General features: G+C 36.8%; 1 protein-coding gene across 3 annotated transcripts in view; it reads left to right on the forward strand.

Annotated features, from left to right (window-relative positions):
• Window positions 1-19,439, forward strand: part of Rtl4 (retrotransposon Gag like 4) — a 371,546-nt gene that overhangs the window by 144,298 nt on the left and 207,809 nt on the right. For 2 of the 3 annotated variants that reach the window (XM_040744520.1, XM_021234333.1), the window contains exon 2: window positions 5,815-5,912. The exons of the other annotated variant lie outside the window; for it this stretch is intronic. The gene's annotated coding sequence lies outside the window, so the exon portion shown is untranslated. The remainder of the gene's footprint in view (window positions 1-5,814; window positions 5,913-19,439) is intronic. 3 annotated transcript variants of the gene reach the window in all.

Raw genomic sequence — 19,439 nt, forward strand, 5'->3', positions numbered from 1 at the left:
ACTTGCATAGTATTGCTTGGGGAGTCATGGGAGTCATTTGGACTACTCTGATCAACTATTAGAAAGGAAGTTTCTTGTGCCTGGTACTATTTTAATTAATTAATTAATTTTAGTTTATGGTTCTTGTTGCACGTACTGCCTGCTGAAGACAATTACTTGAGAATTTATCAAACAACCTTGGTGTTATTTGTCACTTGTCCCTCTTTCTTTTGTATTGACACTCCTCACTGTCTCCTTCCAGTTGGAGCCATTTCGCATCACCTATACTCCAGCTATTCTCCTTCTAATACCCCCTCCATAGTCCTTTCATATTTTCCCGGTTTCCATGGTTATTCTGCATTTTATATTCAAATCTAAGGATTTGGAGGTTTGGGTATTGTGTCACACAAAATTACCTTTTCTAGGTCCATCCATTTGCCTGAAAATTTCATTTCATTTTTCTTTACAGACAAATGGTATCCTGTAGTATATATGCACCTCATTTTTATTATTCACTAGTTTGAAGGTCATCTAAGTTGTTTCCATTTTGTGGTTATTATGAGCATGTGCAAAATGAACACTGATGAGCAAGTATTAGTGCAGTAGAATGTTGAGTCTTTTGGGCATATGCCAAGGGTGGTATAGCTGAGTCATATGGTAGATTTATTTTTCATTTTTTGAGGATTATTGACATTAATTTTTAGAGTCTCTGCACCAAATTGCATTCCCAACAGTGAATGAGTGTTTCTTTTTATCTACAACTCATCAGGGTCTGTTGTCAGTTGTTTATTGCTATTAGCCATTCTGACTAGAGTGAGATGAAATCTCAAAGTTGTTTTAATTTGCATTTTCCTAATTTATAAGGATTACGGACACTTTTTAAAGTACTTAATCTGATGGGGGAAACCCTTCTGTGTATATGTTGTCTTATTGGTTGATAAATAAAGCATTGCTGGTACACAAGGAAGTGAGATAGGTGGGACTAGGAGTCAAGGAGAATTCTGGGAAGTGTAATCAAGGGTAGGGAGTTGCCATGTTATCCCAGGAGGAGAGGACATGTCAGGATGGCGTCCTCAGAAAGATGAGATCTTATAAAATATATATTTGTAATTGTGGGTTAATAATTAAGTCAGAGCTAGCCATTAAGAAACCATAGCAAATGGTCAACAGCTTCATAATTAACATAGCATCCTGCATGTTCATTTGGGACTAATACAGCTCAGGGACCAGGCTGGTGGAAAGAAGGCTTGTTATATTAGTTATTTTTTATTTCTTCTCTTGTATATTATGGATATTAATCTTCTGCCAGATGTTCTCTCCCATTATGTGAGTTTCTTTCTTTGGTTGTTTCTTAGCTACTCAGAAGCTCTTTAGTTTTATGAGTTCCCAACTGTCCAGTGTTTGCTTTAATTCCTTGACACATGAATTCCTATTCAGAAAGTCCTTTCTGACAACTATATCTTGTAATGTCTTTCTTATCCTTTCTTCTACCATTTTCATTGTTTCATGTTTCAAATTGTTTTTTATCTACTTGGATGTAATTTTTGTGCAGGGTAATAGATACAGATTTAATTTCACATATCTGCATGTGGACATCAAGTTTTTCCAGCACTATCTGTTGAAGTTGCTGGGTTTTTTTTTCTTCAGCATATGTTGTTTCGCATCTTTGTCAGATATCAGATGGCTGTAATTACAAGTACTCATGGCTGGGTCGTCTATCTTATTCCATTGATGTACATAGATGCTTTGAATCAGTACCCTGTTGTTTTATATCTTGAAGTCTGGAATAGCAATCCTTCCAGGATTCTTTTTGTTCAGGATTGCTTTGCTACCAGGGATCTTTTTTTGGTTCCATAGGAATTTTAGATATTTTTTCTATAAGGAATATTATGGGAATTTTGATTTAGATTACATAAAATCTATAAATAGCTTTTGGTTATATGGCTATTTTCCACAATATTAATTCTGTCAATCCATGAAGATTGGATGAGTATTCATTTTGGAATTGCTTCAAATCAACCTGTATCAATTTTGGGAATTTCTAGTTATATAATCCATGTACATGGTATCCTGCACACTTTAGATCTTGGATTTTTATGACCATTTTGTAGATTTCAATAAATAATGTACAGATTAGCAATTTATTTTGTGGTAGCAAATATAAATTATTCTGTGGGGCTTTTTGTTCTATGTATTGTTTTTTTAAATATAAAAGTATGATTGACACTTCTATTGGGACTACATATCATTTTACCTTTCCTGTATCTCTGTTTTTGTCTTTACTGTTGTAATTCTAAGCCTTTTAAATCTTCAGATAATTATCAGAGTAAAGGACTGCTTCAGGCTAATACACTTACAGCACTTCAATTTGAAAGCTGATATGGAAAGAGTGGGATACAATTCCATCACATTGAAACAAAACCTCCCCAAACCGTCTGTGGTGCTTTTTGTGTTCAAAGTGCATACACACTATATTGTCCCCCAAACATTCTTGTATATCATTGAAGGACTTGTACAAATTCATTAAGATCACCTTTTAACTGGGTGTGGTGGCACATGTGTAATTTCATAATTTGAGAGGCAGAGAGACAATAGCATTACAAGTTTGAGAGTATCCTTAACTGCAAAATAGATCCAGTCTAGCCTAGGCAATGCAAAGAGAACTTTTAAAAAATCCGTCTTATAAAAGAGTTATTTATGCCTTAAGAACTCATACAATTATTGTTGTAGACTTAAGGGGAAAACTGTTGAAACTATACAAAGTCTAGTTTACTAATACAAAATATAACTATTTTACCTTTAAATGGAAGCATAAGATTATTTTAGAAAAGTATCTATACAAAATAAAATTGGACACAAATTCATCATTATTAATATAGGAGTATATAACAGATTGAGCATAATGTGATTTCATCTCTCAAAAGTAGATTGTACTTAGATGTTAGAGTGGGTTTGTTGATGATCAAGCTCATACACAGAGAAATAGCAATGAATAAATTGCCATACATTAATTTCAACATAAGTGTTATATTCACACTTGTAGAAACACTCTTTACTTTAAAAAGAGCCAGTACTGGATGATTAGTTGTAATTACAAGTATATTTCATCTGTTTTGATTAGAAGTCCATCTTTACTATTTTCTAGAAGATAAGTTCTTATGGAACACCCAAATCAGTGTCAAATGAGCTGGCTAACCATTGGTCAGAAAGATCGAAGAGAATGAGGTGATTGCATGTTGCAATATTAGAAAGCACTGGGGCTCCTAGGAAATCCTCTGCAGATGTAGGTCATGGTTTTAAATTGTCTCTACATATTTCTGCTACAAAGTTTTGAATGTTGTCTGTACAGGATTACTATTGACATTTCCCTGAATGCATTTTGAATCTTTATTGACTTATTGTAGTCTCCTGGGGTGGCAGCAGATCCATGTCTTTCTTCAGAAACATCTGTTGGGAGGTTATTTCCTTTAACCTTTCAGAAATCACAGACTTTGTCTGTTAAAGTTCACCACTGAAACATTATACAATAATGGGAAAGTAAGAATTTGTTGTGCTGTTTACTCTTCATAATTTTCTCTCCAGTTATTTTTTTAATCCTTTCTTTACTTTGCATGGCTATTCTTATTCCTGAATATCCAAGTGTCTAGATAAGCGACAGTGTATCAGAAAGAGTTGAAAACTGTATTTCCTACTTCTTTCATAAAACATTTTACCTATATGTCAAATCATGAAATTCTGTTATCACTTGTGCTTTCAGTTTATTTGATCTTTCAGAAATTGTTGACAAAAATGACTATTATCCTTCCTGAAATACTTTCCTCTAGAACTTCATGGTTCTGCATCCTGCTGTGTCTCTCCTTTTCTGAAGGTGATTCTTCTCTGAAACTTGGTTGTTCACCTCTTTCTCTGGTCTCTAATCATTGGGGTTTTCTAGGATTTCGTTGTGGCCTAATTTCTCTTCACCATTTGTAATCACTGGCATGACAGTCTCAGTCAGGTTTCTAGCTTTTGTGTCATTCCTATGTGAATAATCCTCAATTTATTGTCACTCTTGTTCTCTAGACACCCATATCCCACTGGCTTCTTACTCTCCCTGTCTCTCTTAGCTACATACCAGAAACTTACATATTTTTCTCTATCTCGATCCTATTGGTCAATTCTAATTTTGATAATGTGCTACTTATTATTCATCTGATTTCATTGATCCAGTTAGAGTTCCAAGTTCTTAATGCTAAATCTAAAGAAATGGTTTTTATTTCTGTTTTTCAAAAGTCAAGTTTAATCTGTCATCAAACATCTTACAATTGACCTCAGCATGTTTCTTTTGAATACTTTCACCAGTCTATGCCAAGAACACTAGTTAAAGTTCCCCTCATTACTCACTTAAATTACAGTGCTCAATCTTCTTGATGTTTTGTTGGTTCTGTCACAAACAATCTCAGGACTAGGCTTTCTCCTTTTCTTTCTTTCCTTCTTTCTTTCTTTAATTCTTTCTTTCATTTTTCCTTCCTTCCTCCCTCCTTCCCTCTTCCTCCCTTCCTCCCTCCCTCCTTCCTTCCCCCCTTGTTTTTTTTCTTTGTAAATACGAAACCAAATGTTATTAATGCTATGAAGTAGGCAATATAAGAAAGAGGTATACTGTATGTAATACACGGAAACCTTGTACAATTTCAAGGGCTGGTGAAATGGCTCATTAGGTAATGAGCTAGCTATGCAAGTCTGACCTCATGAAACTGATCCCCAGAACCCAGGCTGGGCTTGTCAATGACATCTCAATCATGTTTTAACTCATTTAATGTTGCAAAATTGTCCTGTAAAGCCAGAATGAATCATTCTACATCTCTTTCACTGGTCCACTGACTTCCAGCTTCATCTTTTTCTCTCCATATCATCTCATCTTAAATAGTACCTCCTTGGAGGCCTTTCTTGACTGTCACCCTATCAAAAATTTAACCACTACTCTCTTCAATCTTTTCCATTTGTTTCATGTTTTTGTTGTCATTATAGTATCTGGTAACATTTAGCTATATGTTGGGGCTGAAAAATGGTTAATAAATGGATGTGATAAGTTAAGGGATAGCAAATCTAGCCATCTATTTTTGAGAAAGAAGCTTTCTTTGTTACTGTAAATTCATTATTTTGAGAGTCCATAAATGCTCATGGTTAATGATGTCTGGATAGGCTATAGTAATGATTTGTGAAACATTGATATTTTACTCATAGGCTTTTTTCAAATCAAATAGTGTATTAATCTTGATATATTAAACATACAAAAATTGCTTTAGTTAAAGAAGTATTAAGGATCAGTCATGAGACTGTGAAGTCAATATTTTCCCTTAGAATTTCTGTAGAGGCTCCTAAGACTCAGCTTGGATTCTAAAATTCTAAAGCATTACTTGATTCTAGATTTAATAAAACTAAATGCAGGATCACTATACTGGACTCTACTTGTGTGGCTCATACAAGTTCTACATATATATATATATATATACATACATATATATATAGCAATAATAATGGATACCAGAGATGCTATATAAATTGGCCCCATTTATTTGCATGGCCTAAGAACATGCCCTACTGAGAAAGTTATTAGATTAGGACATTGTTCATTTTGCCAAGAATGGAAATTTGTGGCATTAAAGTCAAAGGTTAAACCACAATATCTATTGCAAAGTTATGGGATATTATTCTTGAAATGAATGAATGATGCCCTAACACTAAATCACTATTGAGTAAGGAAAGGTTCAATGGAGAAGGTCGCCAAGTAATTGTTTGTGTATAAAAGATGTTCATGTTCCTCTGTTTCTTAATAAATCATTGGCGATTTTACAGATGATGGTTCTTCAGTATTGGGAACATGGACTATTGGAAGTGGAGTAATGCAAGTGACAAGTTTGATCTGAAGAGCCTCATTAATCATTAATTATAAGGTCAGACATTTTGTGTTTGTAGTGTCTGTTTTTTCTAGCAGTTTTTTACTATTTCTCTGATTGATCTCACTTTATGATTATGGAATGAATTATAATATGAAATCCTTGGGCTGGGGGTATAGATCCATGGTAGGCATCTTGTCTAGAATGTACAAATATTTGTGTTTACTTAGCCACACTAAAATGTATGAAAATAAGTGGCAGGATACAAAAACTCTTCATTAAGAGAATTTCCAGGGACCAGGACAATATTACATTAAATGGATCATTTAGAGAGACTGAAAAATTAGAATAGTTATCTTCCTATGGGACTAATTAAATGGGAATCGTAACCAAGGGAGAAAGTCAGCTTTAGTAAATTTCTGAAAAATGGGCCAAGCTTTATTAGAAATGCTGAATACATACTGTGTGAAGACATAAGTATAAGCACTCAAGTAATTTTCAGGCCTGAGACTGACAAGTGGAGCATAGTTCAATTGCATAGAAAGTCTTTGTTTAAAGGACTAGTTTTCAATTTGTTGAAGAACCTTCAAGATGTAGGATGTACACAAGCCCCACTGCAACCTGAGGGTCTATACTGTGTTCTCTCTAGATCCTGTTATGTTTTGTTATCAGTTCTCAGAATACTGTTCTTGAATTTCTGGTGACAGTGACATAACTTTTCCTTGGTCACCACCCTTCAGAGTGCTTTACTAAACATCTCTCCACAAACAGGATTGAATTAGGTATAGCATTACTCTCATTTACACCAAGAAGATTCAATGTAAGTATGCAATCTAGGAAATGAAGCACAGATGTCCAGAGGAGGCATTGGTATGTGGACAGGCAATGATGCAGGCAAATTTAGGAAGCGGTCTTCTGTTAAGTTTAGGAAGGCACAGAACAAATTAAGCATCTAGTCTTTTTATATCTTTTTCTAAAGCATGTTTGTATTAGTATGTTCTTAAGCTTTCTAATTTCATCCTTACCTTGGGGCGTAGACAGTATCTTGGATATGTGATCTTTCCCCTGTACTTACCTTTTCTGTCGTTTTATTAAACACCTTTATTAAAATATAATTGACATGCCACATAATCATAATTATATAATTTTCAACCCAGCAATTTTTTTAGAATACTCAGGTATACAACCATCACTATGAACTTGTTTTCATAATCCTCAAGAGCCAGCCATCTTTTGACAGTCACTTTCCATGACCTCCTCCTCAGAGGTATTTCTATTTAAAATTCTCTCTTCTGTATATCTTCCTCTTCTTAGATGTGTTCTTTTTCTGAAGGTTTTTTCTTGCATGTTAGGATGCCACTTTCTAATTTACCTTTTCATATTTGGATTCTTTGAATTTTCTTTACTATGGAAACAAGCTAAAAATCATTTCATGCATTTTTCAGCTAGTCCTCTTATATCACTTCTTACTGTCTGCCTGAAAGGCATTATAAAGTAGTGTGGTAGATTTAAGGTCTCACACCACTCCAAGTGTGCTTTCTGTGCTTTATTCTGGTGGTTCCTGTTGTGAGCTCCTAGCTTACTACTCCAGTCACTATGCCTGCTGTTTTCCCTGCCCTGACAGACGCATCCCCCTGGAACCTTAAGTCCAACTAGACCCTTCCTTCTATAAGTTTCTTGGTCATAATGTTTTATCATAGCAAAAGAAAAGTAACTAAGATAGGTAGATGTCAATACTATGTTGTTTGGGGTCAGAATTGTATTCTCAAATTTCACTTACAAATTATGATCCTGGGATAAGTAATTTGCCACTCTATAGTTCAGTTACCTCCTGTATTCAATGGAAATGGTAATAGTCTCAACTCCAAGAGTTGTTGGGAGCACTAACAACTGGATGAATGGGAAAACACAAAACTAGTGCCTGGCACATATTAATGGTTTAATGACAATTTAAAATGTATATTTATTTGTGTCTTCCTCTCTCTCTGTCTGTCTCTCTGTCTCTCTGTCTCTCTGTCTCTCTGTCTCTCTGTCTCTCTGTCTCTTTGTCTCTGTCTCTCTGTCTCTGTCTCTGTCTCTGTCTCTCTCTCTCTCTGTGTGTGTGTGTGTGTGTGTGTGTGTGATTGTGATTTCTGGGTATGGTGAGCCTGTCGAGGTCAGAAGAAAGCTCTAGGAGTTGGGTCTCTCCTGCCACCTTAGGGGATCTGAGGATAGAACTCAGGTCATGAAGCCTTCATAAAAGCATAGCTACACACCGAGTAATCTCACTAGCCTCTTACTGATAATTTTTGTATTATCTACATCAATATAGTGTAGCTTTCATTAAAAGACAACACTCAGCCATGGCAGATTCTGTATTACTTAGTCACTTGCAGTAAGAAAAACACTTCAGACAGTGAATTATGGAGTACATCTTTGAGTTTCTTGTAGGTTGTTGCCTTGCCTTTTGTGCTTGAAGTTTACAAAGTCCTGGAGAACATAAACTTTTCCCAGAGGATAGGCCTTTTTCTTGAGAAGCATATCATGGTATACATATTCACTGTTCACCATTAGAATTCAGTAATAGGAATGGCAGGAACAGAAGGGAGCTATTCCTTTGAGACAGTTGGTTTATGTGCTCCAAAACTCTGTAAGAAAGAATAGTAAGGCATTCAAAATGAGACTTCACCCCTTTCAGAAAATGACACCACATGGAATGCTGAATACATCTCTCTCTGCATGAGATGATATTAGTGTCCTAGAAATAGAACTTAGTAAAATGAAGCACACAGTCATAAATAGACAACTGATGGCTTAGAAGTGCAAGGAGGGGATTGAGTCTAGGAAATGTTCTTTTAATTTTAACAGTTTTTCAAAGCAGAGTCACCAAGGAACTTAGAAAAAGACTAATTATAACAGAGGGCCAGAGAGTGGAGTAGATATTGTGCAGTGTGCTTGTGTGTGTGTGTGTGTGTGTGTGTGTGTGTGTGTGTGTGTGTGTGTGTGTAAGTGTAAACCCCTACCCAGTCTTGCTATGTGTGATGGGATGTTTTGGAAGAGTGTATATCCCACTTGGAATGATGCTACCTAGAATTAGACAGTATGGGAGGCTGACAGGAAGACAGCATCTAATAGATTTGATTTTTTAAAATAACTGCCTGTAATTTCTCACCTGTTTTGACACAGATTTTGGAATTGTATTTGTTGTGGAATATTACAGTGGACTGAAGTGAGGTATTAGCCAAAATGTGGCACTGGAAGTTCAGAGAAATCTAACAATGTAGTTTAGTGGGTAAGGACAGGGGCCTATATCTAGACCCATTTTCAAGTATGTCCTTTCCTCACAAATGTTTATTGAATTATACATTAGATATACATACTGTGCTAGCATTGGACTTTTAATGCAAAACAAAATTATGGATAGTTCCTGTTCCCTATCGAAGTCTGCAGTCCAGTTTAAAAATGAGTAAAAACATGGTAAATATAAATTGTGAGGATTGTCATAAAAAAATAAGAACAAGGCTTTGGAATAGGGTGATTGTAGAATATATAATCTAATAGTATGCTAACATCTACTCTTTATCCTGACAAATGATGAAAGTAGTAATTTGATAATTTTTATTTAAATAAGTGATGCCTATATAGGTTGTGGATTGATTCTTGACACCTAGTGTGACCATTGCTACTGCTGTTTTCCTTTAACCACACTTCTAAAATGTTACATTGATCACTTGCTATTTTGGTTATCTGCTTGTCATATAGAGAAGCTGGGCTTTTGAAATACTGTTACCACACTCTTATAGCATAGAACTGGACCAACTCATGCCCAAGGGATGACCAGAGGATTACCATTGGCAATTTGAAGAGCACATATATTGGCAGGTGATACTGATATTAAAGCACCTAGGAAGGCAATCAGAGCTCAGTATTTCCCTCCTCACCTTTCAGCATATCTCAATTTATCAACAGATATTTTCTTGCCCAAGATCATTCAACACTATACCTACTTATTAAAAAGTATTCTCACAGGCATTGCTGTATTTAATTATAGTGATGTATGACTGAGGATGTTGACTTACAATGTACCTTAACCAGGCTCACTCTCCTATCTTTCCTACTGCACCACTATTGGCTTTTTAAATTTTATTTTTAAATTTAAATGTAAATTAGAAACAAGGTTGCTTCACATGTCAATCGCAGGTCCCTCTTCCTTTCCCTCCCCTCCTGCCACACCTGCCCAACAACCCTCCCCAATACACCCTCATTTCCCCAGGGAGGGTGAGGCCCTCCATGGGGGTGTCTATTATCTGTCATTTCATCCAGGGCAGGGCCTAAACCCTCCCCCAAGAGTCCAGGGTGAGAGTGCAACTCTCATTGTTTTATGGGCACCCAAAGTCCATTTGTATGCCAGGGATAAATACTGATCTACTACTCGAGGCCCAATAGATTGCCTAGGCCTCCTTACTGACACCCACATAAAGGGGGTCTTGATCAGTCCCATGCTGGATTCCCAGCCATCAGTCTGGGATTCAAGAGCTAACCCTTGTCAGGTCAGCTGTTTCTGGGGGTTCAACCAGCCCAGTCTTAACCCCTTTGCTCATCAGTCCTCCCTCTCTGTCACTGGGTTCCTTGAGTTCAGCTCAGTGTTTAGCTGTGGGAGTCTGCCTCTGATTTCATCAGCCATTGGATGAAAGTTCTTTTCCCCAGACTCTCTAGCCGTGGGATTGTATGCTGGCGCTCCCCTGATTCATGTCTAAAATCCATCTATGAGTAAGTACATACCATGTTTGTCTTTTTGTGACTGGGTTAATTTGCTCAGGATGGTTTCTTCTTGTGCCATTCGCTTGCCTGCAAATTTCAGAATTCCATATTTTTTCTGCTGAATAGTACTCCATTATGTAAATGTACCACATTTCCTCTATCCACTCTTCAGTTGAGGGGCATCTAGGTTGCTTCCATGTTCTGGCTATTACAAATAATGCTGCTGTGAACATAGTGAACTAGATGTACTTGTTGTATGAATGTGCATCTTTTGGATATATGCGTAAGAGTGGAGTTGCTGGGTCTTGTGGTAGGTTTATTCCCATTTTTCTGAGGAATCTTCATACTGATTTCCAAAGTGGCTGTACAAGTTGGCACTCCCACCAGCAGTGGAGGAGTGTTCCCCTTTCTCTACAACTTCTCCAGCATAAACTGTCTTTGTTGTTTTTGATTTTAACCATTCTGACAGGAGTAAGATGGTATCTCAGAGTTGATTTGATTTGCATTTCCCAGATAGCTAGGGATGTTGAGTACTTTTTCAAGTGCTTCTCAGCCATTTTAGACTCCTCTATTGGGAATCCTCTATGTAGTTCTGTAGCCTGCTTTTGAAATGGATACTTTGGTGTTTTGGAGACTAGCTTCTTGAGTTCTTTGTAAATATTGGAGATCAGTCTTCTGTGAGATGTGGGGTTAGTGAATATCTTTACCCATTCTGTGAGATGCCTTTTTGTCTTGTTGAATATGTCCTTTGCCTTACAGAAGCTTCTCAGTTTCAGGAGGTCCCATGAGTTAATTGTTGACCTCACTGTCTGTGCTACTGGTGTTATGTTCAGGAAGCTGTCTCCTGTACCAATTTTTCAAGAGTACCACCAACTTTCCCCTCTAAGTGTTTCAGTGTGGCTGGATTTATGTTGTTGTCTTTGATCCATCTGGACTTAAGTTTTGTGCATGGCAATAGACATGGATTGATCCGGATTCTTCTGCATGCCATCATCCAGTTATGGTTATGCCAGCACCATTTGTTGAAGATGCTTTCTTTTTTCCATTGTATATTTTTAGCTTCTTTGTCAAAGATGTGTTCATACATGTGTGGGTTAATATCAGGGTTTCCAATTCGATTCCATTTGTCTACCTGTCTATTTTTGTGCCAATACCATGCTGTTTTCAGGACTACAGCTCTATAAAAGAGCTTGAAGTTGGGCATGGTGATGCATCCAGGGGTTGCTTTGTTGAATAGGGTTCTTTTGGCTATCCTAGGTCTTTTGTTTCTCCATAAAAAATTGATTATTGTTCTTTCAAGGTCTGTGAAGAATTGTGCGGGTATTTTAATGGGAATTGCATTGAATCTGTAGATTGCTATTGACAAGATTTCCATATTTACTACATTGATCCTACCTATCCAAGAGCATGGGATATCTTTCCATTTTCTGAGGGCTTCTTTAATTTCTTTCTTTAACGACTCAATGTTTTTGCGATATAGGTCTTTCACTTGTCTAGTTAGCATTACCCCAAGGTATTTTATGTTGTTTGTAGCAATTGTAAAGGGTGATGTTTCTCTGATTTCTAATTCAGCCCTTTTATTGTCTGTATATAGTTGGGATACTTATTTTCTTTTGTTGATCTTGTGTCCTGCCACTTTGCTGAAAGTGTTTATCAGCTGTAGGAGTTCCCTGATAGAGTTTTTTGGATCACTTATATAATCATATAATCTGCAAATAGTGAAAGTTTGACCTCTTCCTTTCCAATTTGTATCCTCTTGATCTCCTTTTTTTGTTGTATTGCTCAAGCTAGAACTTCAAGTACAATATTGAAAAGGTATGGAGAGAGAGGACAGCCTTGTCTTGTTCCTGATTTTAGCAGAATTGCATTGAGTTTCTGACCATTTAGTTTGATGTTGGCTGTTAGTTTGCTCTATATAGCTTTTATTATGTTTAGGTATGTCCCTGTCACCTCAGATCTCTCCTAGACCTTTATCATGAATGGGTGTTGGTTTTTGTCAAAGGCTTTTTCTGCATCTAGTGAGATGATCATGTGATTTTTTTTCCTCAGCTTGTTTATATGGTGGATTGCATTGATGGATTTCCGTATGTTGCACCATCCCTGCATCCCTGGGATGAAACCTACTTGATCGTGGTAAATGATTGTTTTGATGTGTCCTTGGATCTGATTTTCCAGGTATTTTGCATCAGTGTTCATGAGGAATATTGGTCTGAAGTTCTCTTTCTTAGTTGTGTCTTTGTGTGTCTTGGGTATCACGGTTATTGAAGCCTCATAGAAAGAGTTTGGCAAAGACCTTTCTGCTTCTATTGCGTGTAATAATTGAGAAGAATTGGTATAAGCTGTTCTTTGTATTTTTGGTAGAATTCTGCACTGAGGCCATCTGGACCTGGCCTTTTTTTGGTTGGGAGACTTTTGATTACTGCTGCTATTTCCATAATGGTTATAAGTCTATTTAAATTGCTTATCTGTTCTTGATTTAATTTTGACGACTTACAGCTATCCAGAAAATTGTCCATTTCCTTCAAATTTTCGAATTTTCTGGAGTACAGGTTTTCAAAGTATGACCTGATGATTCTCTGAATTTACTCAGAGTCCATTGTCATGTACCCCTTTTCATTTCTGATTTCGTAATTTGCATGTTCACACTTTGCTATTTGGTAAGTTTGGAAAAGGTTTGTCTATCTTGTTAATTTTCTCAAAGAACCAACTCTTTGTTGCATTGATTCTTTGAATTATTTTACTAGTTTCTAATGTATTGATTTCAGCCCTCAGTTTGATTATTTCCTGGCGTCTACTCATCCTGGTGGAGTTTGCTTCTTTTTGTTATTGAGCTTTCAGCTGTGCTGTTAATTCTCTAGTGTAACTGTTCTCCAGTTTTTTCATGCGGGCACTTAGTGCTATGAACTTACCTGGCAGCACTGCCTTCAATGTGTCCCATATGTTTGGATATGTTGTATCTTTATTCTCATTGAATTCTAGGAAGTCTTTAATTTCTTTTTTAACCCAGAAATGGTGAAATTGTACATTATTCAATTTCCATGAGATTGTAGGGTTTCTGCAATTTGTGTTGTTGTTGAATTCTCATTTTAATGCTTGGTGGTCTGATAAGATGTATGGAGTTATTCCAAATTTTTATACCTGTTGAGGTTTCTTATGTTTCCAAGCATGTGGTCGATTTTTGAGAAGGTCCCAAGTAGTGCTGAGAAGAAGATATATTCTTTTTATGTGGATGAAATGTTCCTTAGATGCCGTTAATCCCAGTTTGGTCATTACCAGGAATCTGAGGTGCATGGCTCCAGCTTGGAGGGGAGGCTCTGTAGCAGTCCCCAGGCACTGGAAGGCAGGCACAGATACAGGGCCTGGGTTACCTGGTCCCCTGGTCCTGTTACTGGTCCTGTTGGTGGAAAAGAAAAGCAGGAATCTGGGGTACGAGGTTCCTGCTAGTAGTGGAGGCTCTGTGGCAGTCCCCAGGCAGTCCCCAGGCACTGGAACCCATTAATAGTTTTAGGTACCAAAAATCCTGGAGTAGATGTATTTGCATATTATATGGGCAAAGAGATTTATTCTACTCAACATATTTGTTCAAAAAAAGACTTTATGAACTTACTTTTATGTTTAATTTGTATTCCAATTTGAAGTGTCTAGTTAGTAAGATAAATGGCAAAACAATCAGTCAGAGCATTGGAGTACAACTAAGTGGGCAAGTACTTGTTAGAAAGAATTAACATGTGGGATTTATAGTAGACTCTGAGTGTACCACACATTAGCATTTTAAAAGTCACTGCTGTAGATTTTTCATGCTCTTTTATCTTCTGTGAAATAAGGATAATACTATTATTTACTCTACAGGATTATAGAAAGGATTAACAAATTAATAAGAAGGTCTTAGAAAAGTACTTTGCATAGTTTAAGCATGCAGAAAGTGCTATTGTTTCAACAGAAGATTAAATCACTGCTTGTTACAATTTTTTATTTAGATTGAAATTCTAACAAAGTCTACTTTTATTGGTGCTGCCCGGCAAAACTAAGAACTGAACTGTATGTACATTTTTTGTTTGCATATCTTCTTTCTTGAATTAATTTATTCTTTGGGAAATATATATACATTTATATATAATAAAATATGACAATACAGACCATTACTCTGCATTTCTACCCTTCAACTCCCCCCATGACTCTAAAATATCTTCCTCTTGTTTCCCATTTGTCCTTCTTCCTCATTCTCTTCCATTTTCTGGTAACTTACAAATTCCAGGTAGTATTACCCATATATACATGGGTGTAGGTCTATCTATTGGAGCATAATGAATCTAACAGTGGCAGTACAATAAAAAAGAATAATTTTCACTATTTCAGCAGCCACAATAGTGTCTCAGTAAGAACTGGGGCCTGGAGATATTAACTCCCATTGATGTAGATATTTTGGTTGTCTTGATCTTGTGTAGGTCTGGTGCATGTAACCACAGCTGATGTGAGTTTCTGTGTACAATGGCAGTGTCATGTCCAGAAGACTTCACAGTATTCCTCCTCAACCCCCAACACTTGCATTCTTTCCACCCCATCCTCCTTGGTGCTCACTGATCTTTAGTGGGGGATGGGGATTGATAAAGATGACCAGTTTTGAGCTGAGCATTCAGTCTTTGCTTCTTAGGCCATTGCCCAGCCCTAATTCTCTGAATCGACTGCTGCCCACTTTAAAAAGATGGTTGTCTGGAGAAAGGCAGTCTTTGTCTATGGGTGCAAAATATAAAACAAATTGACAACAGCTTTTGGTGGTGCATAAATATGAATGTGTTTGTACCATTAAAAATGTTCTGTTATTTTTTCAATTGTGATAAAACATGCATAACCTAAAATTTTACTTTTTAGCCATTTTTAAGTAACCAGTTGAATGGCATTTGGGCTAACCTCACTATTATACCTGCATAAGTTCCTTATATGTCTGAAAAATCTTATTGCTTTGCTGAAACTCTGAGCACATTAAAAAATAATCTCTCAAGATCCCCTTCCATATCCACTAGAAATCAATTTATTTTGGACAAAAATCACTTCTCCAGATACTATTAACACAAAAATGCTACAAATATTTAATGTATATAACTTTACAAATATATGTTTATGAACCTATCACGATAATCTGTGCTATAAACATATCCCACCTCTTTAAATGTATCTTCTTACATTATTTTTATTTCTTCAATTTATTATTTGGGAGTAAGAGCCATTAACATGATTTATCCTAGGAGCAAAATACTCAATATAAAATACATTATTATTTATTATAGGAACTGTGTTCTACACAGAACCTTAAGACCTATTAATTTAGAGATAGCTAAATTTTGCCCCTTTCAGGTAATACCTCCTGTTCATCCTTTTTCCCTGATTTCTTCACTTGTGCTTTTATTCTCTGCTTCTATGAGTTTGATATTTTATCTTAATCATTGAATTGATATCATAAAACATTTGTCTTCTGTATCTGAGTTAGCATAATAGTGTCCATGTTGACACATATTTTCAAGTTTCATAGGACTTCCCTATTTCTTAAAGACTAGAGAGCATCCCATTGTAGATGCATAATTCATTCTTTATCTATTCAACTGTTTCTAGACACTTGGGCTAACTCTGTGCCTTAACTATTGTGAATAATGCTGCAATGAATATCTGTATCGATCCATAAGATCCAGATTCTTACTTCAATTACAGATACAGTGAGATTACCATCATAAGATAGTTTTGTTTTTAATGTTTTGTTTATCTCAAGTGTCAGTTTAATTAAATTTACACACCATAGGACAAAATATAAAAATCAATTACAAATGCAAATAATATACCAGTCATCCAGGCATTACTGTTGAGATTTCAAGGTCTCCATTACTGTTTATTTGATATTTATTTGTCCTTCTTAACTTTTTTAGAATTAGCTTTTTCATTTTTTGAAACTTTAGTTTTTCAGGGGAACTTCTATAATGTTTTTTATATAAATTTTATTTAAAGTAGAAACAATCATTATTTTACATATCAATTCCAGTTCCCTCTCCCATTCATCCTCCTCTCATGCCTCTTACTAAACCCCCTCAACATCCTACCCCCCATCCATTCCCCAGGGAGGGTGAGGCCTTCCATTGGTGACCATCAAAGTCTGTCACATCATTTGGAATAAAGCCTAGGCCCTCCCCAGTGTATCTAGGCTGAGAAAGTAGCCTTCCACGGGGAATGGGCTCCCAAACTCTATTTAACCACTAGGGATAAACACTGGTTCCACTGTCAGAGGTCTCATTGACTGCCCAGGCCTCCTAACTGATACCCATGTTCAGGAGGCTTGGATAGGATCAGTACTGTTTCCCAGCTTTACATCTGGGATCAGTGAGTTCTCTCTTGATCAGGTCAGCTGTTTCTGTGAGTTTCTCCAGCATGGTCTTGACCCCTTTGCTCATCCCTTCTCCCTCTCTACAACTGGATTCCAGGAGTTGGCTCAGTGCTTAGCTGTGGATATCTGCTTCTTTTTCAGTCAGCTACTGTGTATGAAGGTTCAAGGATGGCATATGAGGTAGTCATCAATCTTATCATTGGGGATGAATATTTAAGGTAGCCTCTCCACTATTGTTTAGATTCTTAGTTGGGGTCACCCTTAGTGCCAGATTTCTCTTTAAACCTATAATGATTCCCTGTCTTATGGTATCTCTTTTCTTGCTCTCTATTCTTTCCCTGACTCAATCTTCCTGATCTCTCATGTTTTCCTTCTCCCTCCTCTTCTCCCCTCCTCCTTCTCCTAACTCCCTCTCCCCTCCCCCCATGCTCCCAGTTGACTCAGGAGATCTTATCCCTTTCCCCTTTTCCAGGTAGCCATGTATGTCTCTCTTAGGGTCCTCCTTGTTTCCTAGATTATCTGGAGGTGTGGATTGTAGGCTGGTAATTCCTTGCTCTGTGTCTAAAATTCATATATGAATGAGTACATATCATGCTTGTCTTTCTGTGACTGGGTTAGTTTTTATATTGCACCAGCTTACATTTTTATGAACAAATGCATAGCTTCCCTTTTATCCATATCCTTTCTATTTGTTATCTTGTTTTTAAATTAATTTCCTTCTTCATTTCTTTAGTTTGTGCATGGACATGTGTATATGTATGTGTGTGTGAGTGTGTACCTGAGTTTGTGTCTATGCACTGTGCTTGCAGGATCTACAGATATCAGAAGAGGGAATGGAATCTCTGCCACTGTAGTTGCAGGTGATCCTGAGCCACCATGTGGGTGCTAGGAACTGAAACCAGCCCTTTGTCAGATGGAGGGTTAGTGAATATACTTTCCCATTCTGTGGGCTGCCATTTTGTCTTGCTGACTGTGTCGTTTGCCTTACAAAAGCTTCTCAGTGTCAGGACGTCCCATTTATTAATTGTTGATCTCAGTGTCTGTGCTACAGGTATCATTTTCAGGAAGCAGTCACCTGTACCAATTCGTTCAATTTCTTGTAAAATTCCCACATTTTCTTGTAAAAGGTTCAGTGTGGCTAGACTTATATTGAGGTCTTTGATGTATTTGAACGTAAGTTTTGAGCATGGTGAAAGATATGGATCTATGTGTAATCTTCTACATGTATGTTGAAGTATTTGATCAATTTGGACTTAAGTTTTGTGAATGGAAATAGATGTGGATCTATGGGCAATCTACATGTCAGTATCCAGTTATGCCAGCACCATTTGTTGAAGATATTTTCTTTTTTCCATTGTTTAATTTTAGCTTCTTTGTCAAAAATCAGGTGTTCATTGGTGTGTGGGTTAATATAAGGGTTTTCAATTTGATACCCATGGTCTATTATTGTGCCAATACCAAGCTGTTTTCAAGACTATAGCTCTATAATAGAACTTGAAGTCAGGGATGGATATGCCTCTGGTAGTTCTTTTATTGTGCAAGTTTGTTTTGGCTATCCTGGGTCTTTTGTTTTTCCTCATAAAATTGGGAATTGTTCTTTCAAGGTCCATGAAGAATTGTGCCAGGATTTTATGGGGATTGCATTGAATGTATAGATTGCTTTGGGGAAGATTGCAATTTTTACTATATTGATCCTACCTACCCAAGAGCCTGGTATTTCTTTCCATTTTCTTCTTTAATTTCTTTCTTTAAAGATTCATCCCAGGGAGGCAGGGATGGTTCAACATACGAAAATCCATCAACGTAATCCACCATATAAACAAGCTGAAAAACAAAAATCACATGATCATCTCACTAGATGCTGAAAAAGCCTTTGACAAAATCCAACACCCCTTCATGATAAAGGTCTTGGAGAGATCTGGGATAACAGGGACATACTTAAACATAATAAAAACTATATACAGTAAACCAACAGCCAACATCAAACTAAATGGACAGAAACTCAACGCAATTCCTCTAAAATCAGGAACAAGACAAGGCTGTCCACTCTCTCCATACCTTTTCAACATGGTACTTGAAGTTCTAGCTATTGCCATACGACAACAAAGGGGGATCAAGGGGATACAAATTGGGAAGGAAGAGGTCAAACTTTCACTGTTTGCAGACGATATGATAGTTTACATCAATGACCCAAAGAACTCTACCAGGGAACTCTTACAGCTGATTAACACCTTCAGCAAAGTGGCAGGCTACAAGATCAACTCAAGAAAATCAGTAGCCCTACTATATACAGATGATAAAAGGGCTGAAAGAGAAATCAGAGAAACATCACCCTTTACAATTGCCACAAACAACATAAAATACCTTGGGGTAACGCTAACCAAACAAGTGAAAGACCTGTATCGTAAGAACTTTGAATCTTTAAAGAAAGAAATTAAAGAAGCCCTCAGAAAATGGAAAGATCTCCCATGCTCTTG

The sequence above is a fragment of the Mesocricetus auratus genome, unplaced genomic scaffold (genome assembly GCF_017639785.1).
Source record: "Mesocricetus auratus isolate SY011 unplaced genomic scaffold, BCM_Maur_2.0 Super-Scaffold_100003, whole genome shotgun sequence".
NCBI lineage: Eukaryota > Metazoa > Chordata > Mammalia > Rodentia > Cricetidae > Mesocricetus > Mesocricetus auratus.